This window comes from Tauraco erythrolophus, chromosome 9 (genome assembly GCF_009769465.1).
Source record: "Tauraco erythrolophus isolate bTauEry1 chromosome 9, bTauEry1.pri, whole genome shotgun sequence".
Taxonomy (NCBI): Eukaryota; Metazoa; Chordata; class Aves; order Musophagiformes; family Musophagidae; genus Tauraco; species Tauraco erythrolophus.
In genome coordinates this window covers 16746176-16759177 of record NC_141473.1, presented here as the reverse complement: position 1 = coordinate 16759177, position 13002 = coordinate 16746176, and positions in this window count along the sequence as shown.

Here is a 13002-nt window from a genome sequence, read left to right as displayed (position 1 = left end):
ACAGGTTTTGAGTGACAAGATCTGTGAATATCAGTATAAAGACAATACAGTGGCATCCTCTGAGAAGATGGTTACAAATATTTAAACCAAGACAAGGAACTAAGATGAAGGAAAGGAACTTAAGTCATTTTTATAGATAATGCATTTCATAAGTTTAAGGCCAAGGAGCAATACTTGTTTGCAGCAAGATGAAACTGAAGTTCATCTCATCTTTTTTACCTAAATACCAAAAGTAATTTTTGCTTTTTCAGAGAATTGTATTCTTTAAAAATAATGCTCAGTGCACACAAATATTGTATAGCTTGTTGCTTGTTTCTCTGTTTCCTCAGGAGTCATCCAAGAGGTTTGTCTTTCAAAAAAGAAGTGTTTTGGGTATCTAAAGTAAGCACTTGAACTTCAGCTATTGCAGAGGAACCTGGAGATGTGGGGAGGACTTGGCCTACTGCGTTGTGAAAACTATCAAGTCCAAGGCGATCACAATGTGAGATGAGAGGGCCAAACAATGAAAGCTGTTAAAAAAAAAAAAAAAACACACACAAAACAAAACAAAACAAAAAACCAACAAGCAAAATCTTAATGCATTTGGTTCTTTGCCTTTTTCTATTGCCTGGCCTCTCTTCTCTGCCTTCCTTTCCAGAAGGAAGCTGTCCTAATTGCTCAGATCAACCTCCCTTTGTAGGGAATTCTGTTCCCTCTGGCCCCAGCAATTTAACGTGGTCACTGTCTTTCTGGAGACCTTCACTGTTTATCACCTGTTGCAGAGGTGCTGCGGATGGAGAGCTGGGTACCTGCTGCTCCGCTTCCCAGGGCTGCTGGCTGGTGGGTGGTGACATGAACCAGCACACTGGGACTGGATGTCTAGGAAAGCCTGAGGAATATCCAGTCTATCTCTGCTAAGGCCAGTGTTTACACACAAAGTTTTTTGAAGCTGCCATTCCACTGTGTTGCTTAAACATACGGAGACTGATATGTTGTCATCTAAATATATACCCCCAGGCCATGCCACTAAGCAAACATAGACACAGATGACTTCAATATTTTTCTTGAGACTGGTGATGCAATGGCCTGTTTCTGTTTAAAATATTTCAGATGTTTTCATACCAATTCTTGCTGTGAAAACAAACTACTTATGTTTCTAATGCGTGTAGGTTCATTCCCAGGCTCCCTGACTCTCTTTTCCTATAGCCATTTCCTTCCCCCATCCCAAAGCCGAGGGTTTCTGGCCTTGGATTCCAGCGTTATCACCTCTGTTCCTTCTGTTTCATATTTGCTGGAAATCGAGCTAACGTGTCCCGTGCTTACTCACTCTTGCTCCTTTTCTGAGTCCCAAAAGCAGCACACCTCAGCTGCAAAACTGTAAATTCTAGATCTATGAAGTTTCATGTTTTTAGAGACATGTGAACACACACAAAACTCTTGTAAACTTAGAAGAGCAAAATGATTGAGGCTAAGCTCTTACTGTGGCTAGGAAGAAGATGGGTATTTGAGATATATTTTGTTCCTCCAAAGTTGCACAGGGTGCTTGTTTTCGTTCTAGGAGAAGAGTGTCACTCCTCCATCTTGCTATTCTTACCCCCGGCTCAAGACATGTGAAAACTACATCCTGAGTTCTCTAGTTTCCTCTTTTTTATGCATTTCTGTGTTTTCAAGCTTCCTCCTCACGCTGCCTAGAGCCTCATCTGAACACAAAAGCCTGCCTCCAGGGTTTTGTTTTGGGTTTTTTCCCTGTTTTGTTTTCTTATGGAAATGACTGCAACACAGAATCCACTGTTGCCTTTTGCTGACCCGTGGATTGCAGTCAGATTTGCCCAAAGGCAGGAGGATGAGCAGGCAGAACCAAACAGCTCTGGCAAATCTGGATCTGACCCTCTGTGGAAGAGGAAGTCTGCCTTTCATGTCACATGAGGCTACAAAGTCCACCCTTCCCCTCCTCTGTCACAGTCAAAGCAAGAAAGTTGGTTTCATCACTGTCTCTTGCACCTGCACTGAATGGCTCCAAAATAGCAACATCATTCTCTGCTCCTGTAGCTGTGGAAGTACTCTACATGTGTTTATCAGTCCATCACTTGAAGTAGATCATCTTCAATTCAAAAATCTATTTCCCATGGCTCTATGAAGGACCTGGATGTTTTTAGGTGTAGAAAACAGTAACTGTCACAGTTCACAGCAGCCCTTCCCCACAGGGCCTTTACGCTCCAGGTGACAACTTCTTCTTGTGTGAAAACACTGCTGCATGTTTCATGGTCACTGACTAATGATGGCTCATCCTTCCTCACAAAGGCTGCATCTGTACAAGTTTGAAGCTGAAATTCCTCAGACAAAAAAAAAAAAATCTGTCACTGGCAGACTTGTATAAAAGAGCTTATTGTAGTTGTCAGGTACACACACAATTTTAAAGTATATGAAACAGGTCAGTTTGAGCATCTGTAAGAGGTGTTAGACATGGTTTAGAGTCATGTCTATCTGTCTCTGAGAGGGCCTGTAGATATCTTCTGCTTGTTAAATTTGGACCCTTCAGCCCTTGGGCGAGCTCTTTGATAAGTTCAGCTGACTGAGTTGCTTGAGTTTCCAGCCATGGAAACAGAGAGTCTAAACTCAGCCATCTGAAAGTCAGTCATAAATTCCAACTATGTGTTTTTAAAAGCTATCTTTCAGTGGGATTTAATTCATTTAAGGTGTGACGTTTTTTATATAACTGTTCTATTTCCTGTGATGCCACTCTAGCAGGTATTCCTTGCAGAGGTCAGTGTGACTGGCGCAGAAGTGCTAGTAGTTTTATCAGTCTTGTTTAAAAAAAAAAAAAGTCAATAGTGTTTCTTACTGATAAATCTGTGCGGTTGTTATTTATTACATTGAACACTTTCAAAGTTGTATTTATCAACTGAGCATTGTATCAACTGCGCTTTTATTTTTAAACGAATTGATGTGGGGGTGACCAACACAATTACTTCTGCCATACTAAACTCTTTAACAATGTTGGCCTGTTATCGCTGGAGGTAAGGTCAGTTCTTCCTTACTTGGGCTGCCCAAGCCAATTTTTTTTGAATAAGATGGCAAACACTTAAAGTCCACCTTCGGCTTTCTCTGCTGAAACACTGCTCTCTGAGCATTTGAGCAGAAGCTGACAATAATTCAGAAAGAATTTTACTTACTAAAGCCTTAATTATGTAGATTGTTTTATTTTGTAGACCCCTATTTTCCTGTTCCTAGAAAGACTAGAAACAGGAGTGTTGTCTTATCAGATTGCAGTAATACAGGTGAATGTTTGTTTGTGAAGAAGGAAGAACTGGTCTTTGTGATGGGGCTGCAATAATGGAAGGGATTTGAAACCCCATGTCCAGATGTGGTTCTCCAGGTCCTAGCATCAGGACCCTGCTTTTCCTTCCTCTCCTCAGGGCAAGATCTCTGGAAGCTGGTGGTGGGTGCGGGGCTGGATGGTGTCCAGCTGCAGGGCAGCATGTCTGCTTGACTGGCTGCAAAGAGAGAAGCCCCAGGAGCAGGGGAGTGAGCTGGTGAAAATGATGCTTCTTAGAGCAGGCCAGGCTTCGGCACAGACAGGGCATGGCAGCTGGCTGCCTGTAGTGGTGGCAGTCTGTGCTTCACTAACTTCACCCTCTTGGTGCCCAGTGAGGAAGGTGTGTGGGGAGAAGAAAAAGCCCCAGGGCCTGGGAAGCTGGTGGCCACCCCTCTGAGAAAGAAGTGAAAGAACCAGGGTGGTTGGCAACTTCCTTTGGAGTTGGAGGCTGGCAGATCCGTAAGCAGGAGCGTGGGAGGACATGTGGTGCCTGGAAAAGGCCTGAATGTCAGAGGCTATACAGAAAAGTTGCTGAGACTCCTCCAGTTCTGTCCTGCATTTCTTATTTACTTGGAGTCAACCTGGGAGGAGCACAGGTGCTCAGCAGGGATAAAAGGCAAGGGGGGTGGTGGTGTGAGGGTTCCATTCAGGCCTTCTTGGCAAGTAGTCAAAAACTGGCTCTTTCCTGAAGTTCCCCAGGAGATGCAGCCAGAGGTGAGACTGCTTTCTGTGGGGCAGGTAGGTGCAGGTAATTTGCAAAATTGCAAATTTATCTCCTTTTTGTTTTCTTTTTTATTTTTGTCCCTGTGGGTAGGACCCCATATCTAGAAACAAAGAAGGTTATTTCTTCTCAGGACAGTTCTTCTCTTCGTGTACCTCACTGATGCAAAGGGTATCTTTTGGGTCTTACGCAATTTTTTTTAAAAAAAAAAAAAGCCAAAACCTAACAAAATACTTTTTCTCCGTAGTCAAAATGACGTCTCCCTCCCGGAGCCAGCGATGCAATCCTTCTTCAGACCACAGCCTCAGCGGAGCCAGCAGCGGTCGTTCCCTTGGGTAGCCCCCCGGGCGCGCATCGCTCACCCCGGCCGTGCGGGACCCCCCGCCTCGGCGGAGGGCCCCAAGGAGCTGGTAACGCGGCAACTCCGAGGTAAGCTATGCTTTAAAGAACGCAGGAGGTCAGCCTGCAAGTTAGATGGATTGAGTCATGTAGAGTTAAACTAACCCCTCCCACAGCCATGGACCACTAAAGCGCCCATTTTCATCAGCACCTCTCACTAAGGCAGCTCAGAGCCGGCAGCGGCTGAGAAAGGAAGAAGGGGGAAGAGAGGGAGGAGGGAGCGAGCACCGGCACTGATGGACGAGCCAAAGGGTAAGGACAGAAGCGAACCTCTGATCTCCAAAAGCAGCCCTGACCCCCAGCGAGGGGGCGCGGGGGGAGGCCGTGCTCGGCGGGGCGCCCCCGGGGTGGCGGCATCCCGCGGCCGGCGCTCGGCGGGGGAGGAGGGGGCTGTGCATATTCATGAGGAGCCCCTTCAGATTTGCCAGCCAGGAGGGAGCTGTAGCTGCGGCATCCCCGGGCGGCGCGTCCCTCCCTCCGCGCCCGCGGAGCGCTGCCGGCAGTGGGCGAAGGCTCCGTGGCGGGGGCTCGCCTGGGTGGGTGTCGCCTTGCCGCAGTCCTCCTGGTGTGACATCAGCTTCGAGCCTTCGGAGCCCTGGCCGCTTCTGAAGGGACGTTGCCAACTTGTGGCTGGGGTGGCCGGGCCGGGGGCCGCGGCTGCTCGGGGGAAGCTGGAGGTGGCCGCGGGCTGGCGGGTGCCCGGGCGCAGCGGCGGTGCAGCCGGGCGGGCGGGAGCGGAGGCTCCGCGCCGGCGTCTGGCAGAAGTTTGGCCGCGTCAGTGCGGGGGATTCCCTCCCTCACCGAGCAGGGGAAGAGCCGGCGGTGACTCCCCGGCTGCAGCCCGCGGGGCCGGTGCGGAGCTCCCCGCGGCGCCGAGAACCGCACTCGAAGGACGAAGGCGGGGGCGGGGAAAGAGCAAAAACTCGATGGAAGTATCGGCTGTTAGGAAACCGCGGTGGAAAGCGATAGCTCGGGGGCTGGAAGTATTGCTGTGCTGGGTACGAGGGGCTCTAGGGGCGCGGGCTCGGGGCCAGAACCGGCTCCGGAGAACGAAAGGGAGTGGGGATTCCCCACTCGGCACCCCGGCAAACCCTCTCGCCTTAACTGCGGTCCTGGGCACCGAGGGAGGGACTTAGCGTTAGCTGGAGATGCTTACTGCACAGTAATTTTTCTATGAGATGCGTATATTTTAACCGGGTTTCCCTTTTATCATCAGCTGGTATGGTGCACGGAGCATTAGTCACCCTTAACGTTTGGCAGAAACATTTCCTAGTTTAGCATCAGCTTTTGCGTATCTGGATGTCTTGCCCTCTGGTTACAGCAACTTCTGCAATACGGTCCGTCTCGGTGTACTTCTGACAGCGCTGGGCTCTGCGTGGGGCTTACAAACACAAAGCGGACAAATAGGCGAGAAGCAGGAAACTGGAAAAAGACCTGGGCAGAAACTTAGCCTTTAAACTGAGTGAGAAGCTTAGGGATAACAGTTTCCACTATTTCGATAGTTTCTTGTTCAGTATCAGGTGGAAGTCTCTCACCGTTTTTATGACAACAAGGAATCATAATGTGATTTTTTAAAATTTATTTTTCTTGGAATAAATAAAATAGTAAACTAGGCCTCTGCTAAGTTTTTAACTTCATAGATCGTTAACCAATGGCATTTGAGTGCAAGAAGCATTTTCTCACTCTGACATACATCAAAATTTAAAGCAAAGACTGGCAGAAGAAGGAGGTTAGCTCATTAGTGTATGTAGTCATGTGTGAAGCTGGAAACTTAGAAATAATTTGCTTCTGCTGAGAAGAGAGATAAGAAATAGCTTTGAACTAGTCTTTTAAAAGTTTCATTCCAAAAATGAAACGTAATGCATGAACAGAGATGCCTTTTCTAGTGAGGTGAGGAATCACAGGGAAGAAACTTAGATGATGAGCAAAGAGGACCAAATAAGCCTCCTTTTAGAAAGTAGGATTTTAAAGAGACAGAAGGAAACTGCAGAAAACTGACAGTGCTCGAGCTAATTGCAGAAGAGGTGGTGATGGTGTCAGAATGGGCCGACCTGCAGAAAATGCAAGTTGTCTTGCAAGTGCCTAATGAAAATTGATTCAATGAGTAGTGATAAATTGCATTTCGTGTGTGTGGGAGAAGAAGACACAAGGCAGTGTTTTTGAAAACACCTCTCGCAGTATGTCTTCCAGAGGCAGCAACCCCTAAGTTCAACACGGGGGAGTCCAGGACAGGCAGCATCTATCAGCTAGTAGGAAAATTTCCACCTTGAAATGAGGCATGAATGCACACCAAGGGCATGTCCTTCCATCCTAAAGGAATTCTTAGGGAGTGTTTCAGTGAGAGATCTGTTTCCTGGAAGTCTTGTCTGCAGGGAGAGTAACAAACAGATTTGAAATGCTACTTTTCAGTTTTAGGAAGCCCATGTTTTAAATACTGATACTGTCAGCTCTGCCTTGAAATTTGGATCAATATGCTATTATGGCCAAGGAAGAGATTCTGCTTGGGATGCTACAAAGCAACAGATTAGATCAGTGATCAGTACAAATACCTTCTTGGGCAGAGAGCATGACGTAGTCTGAAAAATATATGTTACTGAAAAATATATGGGGAGAGGCTTCAGTCTGGGGAAAGCATAATGCAGACAGCAGTAAACGTTCTAAAATATATAGATTTTAACATAAAATATACTGAACTGAACAAGAGGTAGTAACTCTGGTTTGGAGCTTTATATACATGATGATTTGATCACTGCTGTTGGATGACTGCTCTCTACGGACCAGTGATTGTTCCAGCATGGAACAGTAAGAAAGCAAAATCTGATGGACAAAGAGTAAAGGAATGTGAATGAAAATTGGGAATTAAAAAAAAATAAAAAATACTGACCACCACTCCAAAAACAAGAACGAGAATGACTGGCTAGTTCATTCAGACAGTGAAGGCAGCAAACAGAAGTTAACACAAGTAAATGGAAAGGAAGTGGAGAAAGAGGAAATGGAGAACATCTGATAGAAAGTACAGGCAGTGAATTGTGGAAGATTATTTAGAGAATGTAAAGATGTCAGGGGAAAATCTAAAGTTAGCAGGACCAAGCACAATTCAAAGGAGGCGTTCTGTGTGTCTTAGGAACAAAATAATGTATAACTAGCAATTGCATAATCATTATGGAGGTGGAGAGGGTAAGATTTTAATGATGCAGAAAAAAAATGCAGAAGTGATGGTTAAATACTTTTCTAAATTTGGGGGAAAAAATAAACTCTGATATGAAGGAATATTTAATGGAAGTATTATAGCTAAGTAGTCTGTTTTGTAGATTAACATTTGGAGGGGAAACAAAGTTTTATAATGATTCAAAATTAAATGTGCCAAATGCTTACTGAGAAGATCTATGCTTAATGATCTTAATTCTCAGCAAACCAGAGTAGAACACTAGCAATATCTCAGGCAATGGGAAGGATGCTATTGTTGACCCAATATCCCAGCAGTATGATAGTGGGTAGCCTAGAGAACTATTGGCAATTTAGTTTGACATCAGTTCTATCTAAATTACTGGATAGACCTCCCCAGTTATCAAGTTTTAATAGCCAGTTTGATCATATTCTTTTGGTTTTGTAAACGATAAGACTTATCAAAGTAGCTTTCAGAATAATGTTGTTGTAGAAATGGACGGCACTGTCAAAATGGATAACGGGAATGAATGCCTTGAAAAGGAAATTACTCATCCCAGATGAAAGCAAGCCTGTGAGTTCATGTGGTCCCCTCAAGCAAGCATATTAATCTGCCTTTTAGAATGGAGACAGTCCCACCTCCAAGAGTCTGCAGCAAGAACTTCAAGGAATATGTTCCTTTTGGTTTTGGAACTGGACTAGAGAATGCCTTTTTAAGGGAGGGGTGGGGAGAGTATTTCAAGTACTGACAGATCTTTTTATTTTTCCTTGCTTTCTTGAAGACTTTTTTTATTTACAAAGTCAGCTGACTTAACAAAATAGATGTCATGTCAAACAAGTCTGGTGTAATTCTCATTCGGAAAAAACAGGCTGCGTTTTTTCTCATGCATGTTATCACTATTAACATCCTCTTCTTGATTTAGTTCTTCAAATAAGACTAGAGACTCATCAAAGTTCTAGGAAAAAAAAATGTTTTAAAAATTGAGTGAATATTGAATAAATTTGGGCTGTAAGCTAAGGGACTTCTACAGCCTGACTTCCCTGATGGTTAGGAACCACCTCACAAACAGGGAACTGGAAGAACTATTCTCCCTGGTCGGTATTTGATAGCCACAGGGTGGCTTATGGGAAGGCAACTGGTCCTTTATCTGACCTGTTTTCCAACTAATTATTTGCACTTGTTTTATTTTTCAGAGATGGCAAATGTGGTTAAAAAACGTAACTATTAATATCTCCCATGTTTAAACTTCTCCACAGCAATAGATGGATTTCTGATGTTGTTTTGATTACAAAAGTCTCCCTATGATTATACAGCAAAGAATGAACTAATGGATTAAGACCTGGATAACAACAGACCTCAAAAATAGTTATCAAAGGAAATCATCATTAAACAACTGTGTTTTCAGAGGTGTTCTGCAAGAGGCCTGATGGCATTAGGCATTTTCAATAATGATCTAAAAAGTATAAAATCATTGCTGATTTACAGATGGAGTTTGTCAGTGCTAGGAGGACCAGTATAAATACCAATTAAGTCAGAGGAAAAAGTCTAAGGAAGCCAAGAGCGGTTGGAAACATAAAGAGCAAATAATAGGCTTCAAGCCAAGCTTGTAAAAGCACAGCTAATACAACTTTGAGAGGAAAATCGGACATTCAAATCCTGAATAGACTAGAAAGATTTCCAGACAATGTCGTCCGGAAAAAAACACGCAGAAGTGTGTGTGTGTATGTATGTATGTGACAGCCATAACTCATAGTTTATTTGCTTTATAAAGCAAATTTTGTTTTTTTGTTCTGGGACAAAGTTGTCCTCTAGTCAACCTTATTGTGACCACTGCAACCTGTGTTTGCTTCTTGACTTGTAATTACCAGAAATATGTAGAAAACCCTTGAGGAATTTCTCGAGGAGAAAGACTAAATTTAAGAGGCTGGATACCTGAAAAGGGAAGGGTTACAAAAGCTGTAATAATTTATAATCCTTTCTGCCTTTCCTAAGTTGTATAACTGGCTTAGTATGGTGCAAAAATATCAAGCTCATTCACATTCCTTCTTTTCCTAAGACATGTTTGCACCTTTAGCACCTGTGGGGTTGGGAGCAACTAGCAAACCTGACTTTGGGGTTAACGCCCCCTGGCTAGGTACTTTATACCTTTTTACTAGGCCAACATTCAATGACAGTGTTCTTTGGAGCTGGATCTGGTTTGAAGTGTGTTGAGATAGGAGCCAGTTTCTCAGCTTGGAAATTGTCTGTTCAAAGTGGCTAGGATGTGGTTAAGGACAGAATTGTTTAGTCTGAATTTTGGGGTGAAGTGAACGCTACTGAGATGACTTTGGGGAGCCAGCCCATAAGGGATTAGTATTGCTTGACACTGATCAAAGTTAAATTGTAAAATTCTGGATCATCTTCACAGGAGAAGCACCACTGTCAGTCTTCTGAAAGATGAGTTAGATGGGACCACTTCTTAAATTGTGTTTAAGTATGGCTTTGTCAGCTAGATGTGAGAACTGGCTTCATCTCTCAGCTCAGTGGAAACTTGCCTTCCCTGAGCAGGGCTGAAGTTTTATCACAGGCACTTCTGTCAGCTTTACCTAGCTGCAGAACTGTTACCAGTATACTTACATGTGGAGCAGCAGAGCCTAAGGGTGCACTTCTACAGCTGGCATAATTTGACACAAATTTGTGCTACTGAAAGAGAAGAGAAAAGATGCCTGTCCTTGTCCCTAGCCTTGTTCTTTTTTTTCTTTCTGCAAAAACTTTCATTGTCTGGCTTGAAAGCCAACACCAGCCCAAGTGAGAGAGAGAACAGGAGACAAAAGTCACTGAGATTAAAGTTGTTGGGGAGGGCTTCACTGTAAGACAAGGAAAGACACAAGAACAGCCCTGTGCTCTGAAACAGTGCTGCATTAGCAGTACAAATTAAGAAATGAGTTAAGGGAAAAAGTGTGAGAGACCAGATGGAAGAGAACAGAGTTAGCTAAGTGCACACTGAACAAATTCATCTTCTCATGTCCTCTCATGCATTTGATTTCCCCAGAAGCGGCTGGAAAGATCAGTATACCAGGCTGCTCTTTGGGCTCCTCGTCCCTCTGTCCCTTGTGCTCTGCTGGCTGTTCTCGTTCAAGGGTGATGCAGGCGGTGTAGTGGTCATTGCCAACACTGCTTTGTCAGCCACTGCTAGCGATGCTACAACTCTGCATGTTATACTTCTTGTTTGAACCCTTTAGGGGTCGTACTGGTCCCTTCCAGCTTAGGAAGTGCTTTCCATGAGGATCCGCAGAGCGTTGCCATTCAAATTCCCCATGTAACATTAACACACTTTGTAGGCAGCGATCAAGCTGCTGGTGTGAGGAGACACATGCTCATCAGTCTGACCCGCGCTGTCCCATGCTCCCTCGTGACCTTCATCCAGCTGTACTACATCTCTTCTGACCAAAAAGTAACCCTTATGAGGTGGCTGGATGGTTTACACGCTGTGACTTGCATCTTTGAGCAAAATAATCCTTTTTATTTTGCCCAAGTAGAAGTTCAAGGCTCGTAGTTCAGTTTCTCCCCTTTGTTTCTGATCTTCCTGAGAATCTTTGCCCCAGTCATACAGGGTGGTGAATGGCAGATCATTCCTGGGGAAGAGAATGAGAAGAAAATGGACCTATTTTTACAAAGGAATGAGAATTATCTTGTTTTTCTCATTAACTATTTGCAATCTCTCAGCCAAAGCTCAAACTCTAACTGGCCTTTGAGCTCTGTGTACTGCCTGGAGGTGAATCAGCAGCTCAGGACGTAGAAACCACTTCAACCCCTGAGTCAGTTCACAACGCTTTCGCACTCAGCTCAGAGGGCTCCGGAGACAGCGAAGCGGTAGGATCCACCGGTAGAGCTGCTGTGGTTTCTAACGTTCACTAATGATGACATGTAGCTGGGGGCAGGGGAGGCAGCAGCCTCTGCACCTTTCTCCTTGGGCTGTAACAAGAAGGGGGAGACTCCTCCAAAAGTGAGGGATGGAGAGAATTTGGAGACCCTGCAGCACAGCTGATGGGATGGAAACGTCCATGGTGCATGGCAAAGCCCAGGGAGCAGGTATGCAGTGGGAAAGAAGATGGAACTCCTATGTGGAGTGTCAGCTTGGTGGTGAGGACAGGTAATGGAGTAGGATTTGTTCCTCTGCAGAAAACTGTCCCTCCCTCTTACCTGCTCTTTGCCAGATTGGCAGAGGGCAGCTCTTGCCAGAAAGAACATCTGCTCTTTGCCAAGATCAGTCCTTAGCTGCTGGCTCCAGCTGCTTTGTGGGAAACACACTGGAAATCTGCAATTTTGCCTTGAATTGAATGTGCCAAATAAGTTGACCTACAGCTTCTATATATTTAGTCTTGCTTTCCTGAAATAGTATAGGAAGCTTACTGTTTGTCAACTTCGAGACTGCAGTGAACATGGAAACAGCTGAAGCTGAAAAGAACTTTATTCTTGTAAAGCGAGTGGTCAGGTTCTTGTTTACAAGACTTAGAAATACAGTTGTGACAAAAAGCATGAAAGCCATAAAGAAAAGAATATTCCAGCAGTGTTGTTTAGGATTTATTCTGTCATTAGCCAGAGAGAATTGAGACCTTAGTTTGAAATGAATTGATTGCAAATTGAAATATTAGTTTAGCAAGTGGTTTTAACACATGAACTTGGATTGAGCTACGTCTATTCTGCCTGATGCAAAGGGCAGTCGGTGCACTGCTCTTCTCCGACACTGTGCTCATCACTCTGTCAGCTTGACCAGAGAACTTAACTCATCTGAAAAGCAGCCTGGTAAAAAAAAAAAAATAGAGAGAGAGAGAAATTAGAAAAGGAATCTACACTTGTACAAATGCAAGGTAGAATGATGGCAAAAGATGGAGGTATAATAGTCCCTTTTTGTGGCAGAGCAGGCAGAGGAGTTAAGCCAACTGTGAAGCTATGCCTTTACAGTCCATCTTAAAAATAGTGTTTTACAACAGAACCTGGCCCCATGCTATGAACTCTTTGTTAAAGACAGTAATTTTACAGTTGCTTTTTAGGTTACAAAGCATGTCTCAGCTCCAGAGACTAGTAATTTCTCTGCCAATTCAAGGATCTTTTAGTGTTGTGTGGCCACTTGGCGCCTATGAGAATGCAAACTGGATCCCAGAAGTCATGCTGGTAATAGATGCCCTTCTGTAAACCGGGATCTTGGAGAGCCTCTTCTTTACTTCTCGGGAGACTGTAATCACAAATTCACATTGTAATATATTGCAAACCACATCTCAGGAGCTTTTGGTGTGGTGTAGCAATTAGTCTTTAGGTTTACTAGCATTTCATAGAGATTATATATAATGCAACAGGACTGCCTTTAGGTACTACCTAACGCCTTTATAAAGCAGTAAACAACTCTTAACTCCGTTGGTTTCTCCCACCTCCGCCCCTGAA